The sequence below is a fragment of the Pinus tabuliformis genome, chromosome 1_1, assembly GCF_031772625.1.
Source record: "Pinus tabuliformis cultivar Carrire ecotype Pingquan chromosome 1_1, CPIR1, whole genome shotgun sequence".
NCBI lineage: Eukaryota > Viridiplantae > Streptophyta > Pinopsida > Pinales > Pinaceae > Pinus > Pinus tabuliformis.
Genome location: NC_142297.1, coordinates 484,900,411 through 484,910,069, shown reverse-complemented (window position 1 = coordinate 484,910,069; position 9,659 = coordinate 484,900,411).

Below are 9,659 nucleotides of genomic sequence, written 5' to 3'. Positions count from 1 at the left end.
ATACTTGAAGATATTTGGAAGACTTGTAGAAGCTAGTCTTGATGATATTATTGGAGACCATGATGATGCCCTCATGAGGTAACCTTGAAGAAGTTGCTTGGGTATGATGAAGAGCAGTGGTGACACCTTCTATATGATAAGGTTGTCATTGATGATGTAGCGAGAAGACTACAGTGAAGCTGAAGATTGACAGGGCTTGGTGAAGAAGACCTTGGGCCGTGAAGTACAACCAAACATACCTTGACAAAGTGAAGCTATAGGGTTGGTGCCTTGGATAATATAGGGTTGGAGCCCTAGACGATCAGAGTGCTCAAGAAACCAAGTCGAAGACTGTACCAAAGAAGGGTTAGTGCCCTAGGGGTTGGAGCCTCTAAATGCAAGGTTGGTGCCTTGAGAAGATAGGGTCGGTGCCCTAGAGGTCGAAGCCTCACAAAAGTCCAAGTTGGTGCTTGGCAACAGGTTGGAGCCAGGGAAATTGAAGATTGATATCTTCATCTAGGGTTGGAGCCCTATATACATTGTACTTGATTTATTGTGAAAAATAAATTATTAAAAGCATTTATTCTTATTGTTCATTTGTGTTCTAAATATAAGTAATCTAACAGGTAAAAGTAACAATTGAAAAGAAATATTGATTCACCCCCCCTCTCAGTATTTCCAAAATTGGTATCAGATCCGGTACCTTCACTCAAAGCCTAACAGTTTGAAGGTTGATCATTAGAACACAAATGGCAAAGCCAAGGAAGAAAGTATCCAATCCTCCTAAAGATGTGTCTCTCTCAATCACCGAAATTGAAATCAATCAATTTGTGAAGGCTCCATTTTTCAATGGAAACTTTGGTATATGGGAGGCAAGAATGAGGAATTCCTTAAAGACTCAAGGCATTGAAGTCTGGAAATTGGTGATTGTTGATAGCATGATGGATGGAGAATTCAAGGAGTACAATGCAAAAGCGATGAAGGCTATCTTGAATGGGCTACCTGATTCTATGAAGGCCAATTTTTAAAAATGTTCATCAGCAAAAGGAATATGGGATAAACTTCATGATCTTCACTCAAAAGGAGCGTTGACAATGATCTCTAGTCAAGAAAATGATCTAGAGCCCATCAAGGAAGCTGAAGATAAGAGTGATAACACCAAGGCTAAAGAAGACCTAGAAGATGAAAAGAATGAAGAAGATTTTGAAGATCTCCTCACTAAACTTATGGCTGCGATAGAAGAGATTAACAATTTGAAAAACGAAAATGAGGAACTTAAGAAGAAAGCGCAAGTTGGTGACCAGGGCAAGACAAGGAAGGAAATTGACCTTGTCAAGCTTCAAGTACAAGAAAGAGATGAGGAGCTCACAAAGATTAAGGAAGAATTTCATCAAAACAAGAGAAAGCATCATGAAGAAGTCATATCCATGACAAATCAATTGGATAAGGCAAAGAAACGGGAAGATACCTTGTCAAGCCTCCTTGAACAAAGGCACGAAAGTTTGAACAAACTTGAAGCAGAGATTGGTCAATACAAGGAAGAGGTCTCCTCCCTTAAATCACAACTAGAAGAAGAAAGGAAACACGCACAGGGAGCTGAGAAGGCAACGGAAGCATTGGCATTCATAGAAGGACAAGTTGATAAAATAGAAAAGGAGAGAAACACCATGACATGCCAACTACAAGAGAAGGATGATGACATCATCAAATTAAGAGAAGAAATCATCTCACTTAAGGCCCAATCATGTGAAGCAACCAAGATGATGGAAGAAATGAAGAAGCAACTAGTTATGAAAGATGAAGATTGTGAAAAGTTAAAAGGAGAAACTGTCTTTCTTTAAAAGGAAGTTGACTTGCTGAATAAGAACTTGAAAAGCTCTCAAACCCTAGATGACATCCTAAGTCATCAAAGGTCTCCCCTTGAGAAATCAGGCCTTGGCTATGCAGGTGAATCCTCAAGCAAGTACGAAAATGCTTCAAACAACAAAGATGTAAGGAAGCGAGGAAGAAATGTTGATGCTCGCAGCAAAGACAAGAGTCAAGCTGACATTGGAAAAAATCCTACTCCAAGAAGAAATGCAAATGGTGTCAAGGATGCAAGAAGCAATGGTTATCATCAAAGTATCCCAAGGCAAAAAGACTTCAGAAGTACATCAAGGATACCTTCTTCTCCCAGGTACGAGAGTATATTTCTTGGTTATTGCTATTTTTGTACAAACTTTGGGCACATGGCAAAAGATTGTAGGGCATATCGCAAAGATAAATATAATGGTCCCTGTCAATCTCCGAGAAGCAATTTTGCAAGAAGAAGTCATGAATTCTTATTCATGAACAACATAGAGTGCTTCAAGTGTCATAACATTGGACATATGTCATGTGATTGTAACGTGATTTGGGCACCTACTCAAGGTAGAACTATGCCAGAGAAGAAAGTTACACTAATATGGAGAAAGAAGCAAATTCATTCCGAAAATCTCTTGAACTCTCCAGCCAACAACACATGTTGTTGACCTGATCCTTGATAATCTAAGTATTTAATGGGGAGACTCTGTTAGAAAGAAGACCATGCATACAATTAGGGGGAGCTTATGATGATTAGGCATTCTTGCAGAAGCTATTCGTGAATGGGCCCTATGAAATCCTTGATGAGCCACATGGACAATCATCCTTTGATAGATCATCTCTTAGGAGAAATTCCATTGAAGAACATGAGCCCTTATTCATCCATGAACTATTATTGAAGATCTCTTCCACTTGATCACTAAGCAGGTAATCTTTCATGAGCTAGAGGAGGTTGTGCAGACAGGGGTAGTTGGTTCACCACATGAAGAAGTGCAAACATATCATGGACCACATTTCCAGAAAGAAGAACACCATGACAGGGGGAGTTCTTGGGCACCCCATTCGCCATTGATGTCAAAGGAGGAGAGAATGTTGGAAGGGCAAGAATATTGCCATCAATGACAAAGGGGGAGATTGTTAATCTAGGTTGTCATTGATGTCAATATGGCATTGACTGAGGTGTCAATACTCTTGAGAAGCCTGGTTCCAGATGATGATGTCTTGCCCTAAGAAGTTGCCAAGTGTCTAATTGGTGATCTAGGCCCTAGGTACAAGCCCTTGATGTGAAGAACTACACTTAATGAAGCCATACTTGTGATGATGTTATACTCTTATATATCCACACTTAATGATGGTGCTTGATGAGGGTTAGGAGACTAAGTGATGACGTCTCTGATGATTGAAAGAGACTTTCCTAATGATACTACCTACAACATATCACTGCACCATTATATGATGACATGAGATGATACACTCATTATTGCATACACTCATGATGACACACTGATAACAATGTAGAACCCGCTGTCCCAAATATTACTCATGCTGTCCTAAAAATTTTATGCATAAAATTTAAGGACAGTCACAAAGAAAAATAATTTTTCCCAACTTAGAGGCATCTTTTCTCAATGGGACTTAGACCATCTTAAATAAGATTTTTTCCTCTTTCCAATGAGCCCTTACTTGCCCCGAAACTCCCAGCGGTTGATGAAATAATGAATTTTTAAGGTAAAAAATATGAAATTGCAGGCTAGCCGACCTACACTTGTCATTCATGTCGGCCTCCCTCCATAAGACACGTCCATTCATCTTAAACGTCAAACCAGTATTAATATGAGTTCAGACTCCTCATTTTAACCATCAGATTTCGGTGATCAATTCAGAGAAGAACCACAGAAGGAAAAAAAAGCCGAGGAGGACAGAAAAGGTATAGAAGTTGTAAAGAGAACAAAGTAGAATAAAAGGGAGAGATCAAGGGTTAAAGGAGTATTTTTCTAATGTTTGTAAGCGCAATGGTAGCATCACTGCTGACACATAGGGAGATTCACTTCTCGGATCCCTCAGGGGGGATTTGGAGTGAAGATCCATTCAGTGACAGGTATAGTGATGCGATGGTGGAGGTCATGATAGCGATCAAGTGTGGGTCGACACGTAGAGAAACAACTCTAGGCCATCACATCTAGGGATGTGTGGGAGCATCTAGTATTGAGCAGTCGATTACAAGCGGACATCGAGATGCATGGTGGTGTACCGTAGTGTGTTGGATCGTGTTATTGAGTAGGAGTGCCTTACATCACATTGAGTACACGCGGGGAGTGACTGGTGCCTTGATGCAGAGAGGACGTGGGGTGGTACAGGAGGGTATAGCCTTAGCCGAGGGTATCCAGTGGTTTACAAGGACAGGTTGCGGCTTACAGTAGCATGACGAAGAGTAGAACAATACTTGGTGGTATGCGGTGACACACGAGGTAGCACAACCGACTCTTGGAGTGTTGCCCCCAAGGAGACTTATGGATCCCTGGCATTGGGTGTACCATTGGATGCAGGTCACCTAGGATCAATGAGGACATTGTTGAGCATCTGGGGACACCGTGTTTAGTGGAGACAGGGCTTCGAGGGAGTTATCAGCAGATCTGAGGTAGAGAGAGTGTCATCTGTAGGATCACTCTTAAGCATTTCAACAAACTTTTGATCATACCCTTTGGGACACACGTACCCATCATCCTCTAATGTTGTTTACAATCATAGATTGTTTGGTTGTTTCCCCTTGACACTCTCCATTCAAGCAGTAGGGCATGGGAGGCTCACCCTAGACAGTTGGATGAGACACCGCGTGTCATGAGCCGGGAGGAGACTCTCCAGTTGAGACCCTTGGTAGGTGCATGAGTTGTCGGATACAGGCTTAGGGATGGCATGGTTGATAGCTGAGGTTTCATATGTTCCATCCCTGATCCCACACCTGAGGGATAGTAAATGGTAGATTTCGTCTTTAGGAGGGTACCCAAACTCCAAATTGTGTCCAAGTGTATTGTCGGTGTTGATTTGCGGTAGGATCGGATGTGATCTAGCCATGAAAATTGGTGGAGAGGCTAAAGCACATGAGACCTCCAAGACCCAGAAATAGTTTTGGGAAATTTCATCTGGATGAGGAGTTATTAAAATAATTAATATTTTTAATGGGCTCCTAAGTCTAAACTTAGGAAAATAAAAATATTAATGGGTATTAATAAAGATAAGGATGAAAAGCTTCTAAGAGATGAGGATCAAGTCTATTTTAATCTTAACCATTGATTAGGGACTTAATCTTGTTCGTTGATTCATCAATAGGAAAAGTATAAGAGAAGACTTGAGGGTCATTTGGAGACACACCAGTAAATACTCAGTATCCCAAGGAAAATCGATTTTCAGAGAGAAGGAAAATTGATTTCAGAGGGAGAGTTGCAAGGTGGAGGAAGAGGGGGTGATTAGCAGCAATCGAGAAGCTCAGAAGGGGTGACACAGGGACTCTGAGAGACAACGCAGAAGGAGACACAGATCAGAGACGCAGCGAAGAATAGAGCAGCGCAGAGCCAAGCAGAATGACGCAAGGCTGACGCAGTTGGGAAAGGAAGTCCTCCAGGGTGTCAGAAAGTCTTGGAGAAAAGTCTTAGGTGTTTTCTTCCAGTGTCTATGTAAAATATTTCTATAAAAGCGATTGTTGCTGAAGATTAATAAAACCCTCCACTGCTGCATTGGTTTTCCTGCATTGGGTTTTTCTGGGGACAATTGTCCAAAAATAACTGTGTTGATGTGTTTGATTCTTGTGCTTGTATTTGTTTCTATATAATGGTGTGATATCTGCAGCAGAATTTATTTTAATATTTAATGAAGGGATTTCGTAAATAACTTATTGAAAAGTAAGTAGGTAAAATAAATCAGTTACTGTAGCAATAGAATTACTGTTTAGAAATTTTCACATGGTATCAGAGCAAAGATTCAAAGACAGGAAGGGGAATTCAATTATGGGCCAAGATCATGATGCAGAGGCATCCACGTCTAGAGATTCGTGCAGATTTTTAGAAGATTGCACAAGAGATAGAAATTTCGATTTCTCTATGCTGGCTTCGAGATTGGAAGAAGAAGTTGCTTGCGTAGCAAGCTCTGCATCATCAGGGTATGGCATATGAAAGGAATATGGGAATTCTTCTTAGATTATCAAGAGGAAAGAATGAATTTTTAGATCACTATGGAGAATAAAGCAAAGTGTACTCCAGTAGGGAAGGGTACTATAGTTTTTCAAACGGAAACAGGAGAGGAGTTCCGAGCTAGCAATGTGCTGCATGTGCCAAGACTGGGGATTAACTTACTTTCCGTATATCAACTTCAAAGCAAGGGCTATGACGTTTTCTTCATTAAGGAGAAAGTATACGTCAAACACCCGAGTTGGAGAAAGAAGGTACAAATCGGATTCAGAAGTAACAGGTTGTATAGGTTGCAGCTGGAATCACCAATGGCACTAATAGGCAGTAATTGAGACAAGGATTTGAATGAACTATGGCACAGAAGGATGGGACATTTGCACCGTGGGGCTTTCGGAATTCTCAGGAAAACTGTAACAGGAGTTCCAAATTTTAGTACAAAACGAGATGATGCATGTAGAGGGTGTGCTCTAGGCAAGTATGCCAAAGCAACTTTCCTAGAAGTAAAAATAGGGCCAAGTCTGTACTAGGATTGATACACTCAGATATCTGCAGATTGATTTCCACAAAATCTCTTAGTGGTGTCGAAGACTTCGTCACCTTCATTGATGACCATTCTAGGAAGACTTGGATCTATTTTCTGAAAACCAAGGATGAGGTTTTCTATCAATTCAAAGAGTTCAAGGTTCTAGTGGAGAATCTGACAGGAAAGAAAATAAAAGTGTTGCGCTCAGACAATGGTGGAGATTATGTCGACAAGGACTTCACTGATTTTTGCACTAGGGAGGGCGTTAGAAGAGAGTGGACAACTCCTTACAATTTGGAGTAGAATGGAGTAGCAAAAAGAAAGAATAGGACTATTGTGGAAGCAGCTAGGGCTATGATGTATGATCAGGATATGCCAAAATTCCTATGGGCGGAAGCATGCAACACGGAAGTCTATGTCCAAAACATAACTCCTCATAGGGCATTGAGCAAGATTACTCCAGAGCAGGTCTTCTCCGGGAAGACAACTGAAATTATTCATTTTAGGAGAAGAGGAAGAAGTTAGATCAGATTGCAGAGAAAGGATATCTTATGGGATATAGCGAGAATGCTAAGGCATATAGAATCTATCTTCTAGGGAGAAGGAAGGTAGTAGTTCGGTGAGATGTGAAGTTCATGGAAGATAGGGCCTTCAGAAAATCTCGAGAAATGCCTTCCGAGGAGCAGTCAAAAGATGAGTCATTGGTCAAACCTCTTCAACCAGCGGAAGCCAGTACCAGGAATTCTACTCCAAAACAGGAGGAATCACAAGAAGAGGAAGAGCTAACGGATGCACCTACTACTAGAGGAAGAACGAGCAGAGAACTCCAACAAATTCTACGGGATGCAGAAGATTTCATTGGTGAACCCAAAAATAGTAAAAGGGAGCGAAGACAGCCAGATAGATATCAGGCCTTAGTAGCTCTGGTTGGGGAACCTTCTAGTTTTGAGGAGGCTACTCAACATCAAGTTTGGATGAATGCGATGGTGGAGGAATACAACTCTATAATGGTGAATGATGTCTGGGAAGTAGTGCTTAGGCCTTAGGACAAATCAGTGGTAGGTTCGAGATGACAAGATCAAATACGCTACAGACGACAGTGTGGAAAAATACAAAGGCAGGTTTGTGGCTAAGGGGTATGCTCAGAAGGAAGGAATAGACTACAAAAAGTCCTTCGCCCCAGTAGCCAGGTATACATCTATTAGAACCGTGATATCTCTTGCAGCACAGATGGGGTGGGAGATTCATCAGATGGATGTCAAAATGACATTCTTGAATAGGGTGATAGAAGACGAAGTATACATTGAACAGCTAGAAGGCTTTGAGACACATGAGAAGAAATCTCATGTATGAAAATTGAAGAAAGCCTTATATGGGCTCAAACAGGCACCTAGAGCATGGTATGGTCGAATTGATGGCTGCTTGCAAAAGATGGGGTTCGTCAAGGGTGATGCAAATCCAAATCTATACTATCTGGTTGTAGAGAATGAGCCTCTAGTCCTAGTATTATATGTGGATGATCTCTTCCTGATAGGATCATCCAAGCTCCTCGAGAACTGCGAGAAGAATCTAGCCACAAAATTGGACATGAAGGATTTGGGACAGATGCATTATTTCCTGGGGTTGGAAGTTTGGCAGCAAAAGGGTGAGATCTTCCTTGGACAAGGGAGATATGCTACAGAAATCCTGAAGAGATTACGGATGCAGGACTATAGGCCTATGGATACTCCAATGATCACCAACTGGAAGAAAATTAATGCATTAGAAGACAAAGATGTTGGTCCCGACTCCCACCTTATACAGGCGTCTCATAGGGTCCCTAATGTATTTGGTCAATACCAGGCCAGACATTTGTTACACTGTCAACACCCTCAGTCAGTTCATGGTGGAACCAAAGAAGGCGCATTGGGCAGCAACCAAACATGCTCTCATATATATACAGGGAACAGTCGAGTATGGACTCTTATATACCAGAAGTAATGATATCAGACTGAGTGGGTTTACTGATGCTGATTGGGCTAGAAGTTCAGTAGATTGGAAAAGTACCACTGGTTACTATTTCATCATTGGATCGGGGATGACCTCCTGGTGCAATAGGAAACAAAAATCCGTAGCTCTAAGCTCAGTTGAAGCAAAATATATGGCCACTAGCACAGCTTCGTGGGAAGCCATATGGCTTAGAAAATTGCAATGTTCCACCAAGGTTCCGGGACGAGGGAGCAAGGGGGCGCGGGAGTGGCCTATGCAAAAGCTCCCTACCACTTTTTAGGAAATGTGGGGGAGCGTGAGGGTCTTAAAAATTTATAAATATAAAATATAATTTATTAATTGAGTCCACTATGACAATTTGGTTTGAATTGAAAAGCTGCAAAGCATGATCATTGATATGAATATCATTTGACATTATCCAAATTTATAATATCATATAAAATAATAAATTTAAAATTCTAATTCAGCTTGGTCAAATTCTAATTTAGATTTTGGTCAGACAGAGGGAGAGCTTCAGCTTGATAAGGTGGCCACTGAATTCTGTGAAAAGGTAAATGAACAGATCAGGAACACTGCATTGGCAGTAGAAGGGGCAACTACAATGGGTTGTCTAGCTGTATTGGATCCAACAGCTAGAAAGTTTGTTATATTATATATAATATAGACAATACACCATATGCTGAAAGAAGAGTTTTAGTTCCAGGAGAGATGAGAAGATCACATGAAAGAGTTTCTGACAGTTTACTATCAAATGACATTGACTGCAGGATGACCATCTGCGAACCAACTTGGGTGACCAATGATGGCATGGATAATTTGTCTACCTTATTAGAGCAATTCCATGCAGCTCAAACTTCAAACTAGCAGTGTATTTCAGGGGTGAAAATAATTTTCAGACCTGAGAATTCAAGCTGAGCAACTGTGCTCTGTGTAAATTTTGTAACTGTATAAATTCATATATAACGACAGTTCCTGAGATTTCTTGCTGCCCATAGTATTTTGTCATGCTTGCAGTAAACGCATGTTCATCTATAGTCCACCCAATTGTTTCCCACATGACATAGGTGTTGCTTCCATAGTTTGTATGTCAAATGTCATGCAAATTAAAAACACAAACTGAATGTCTCATATTCTTTTCCTGTCAC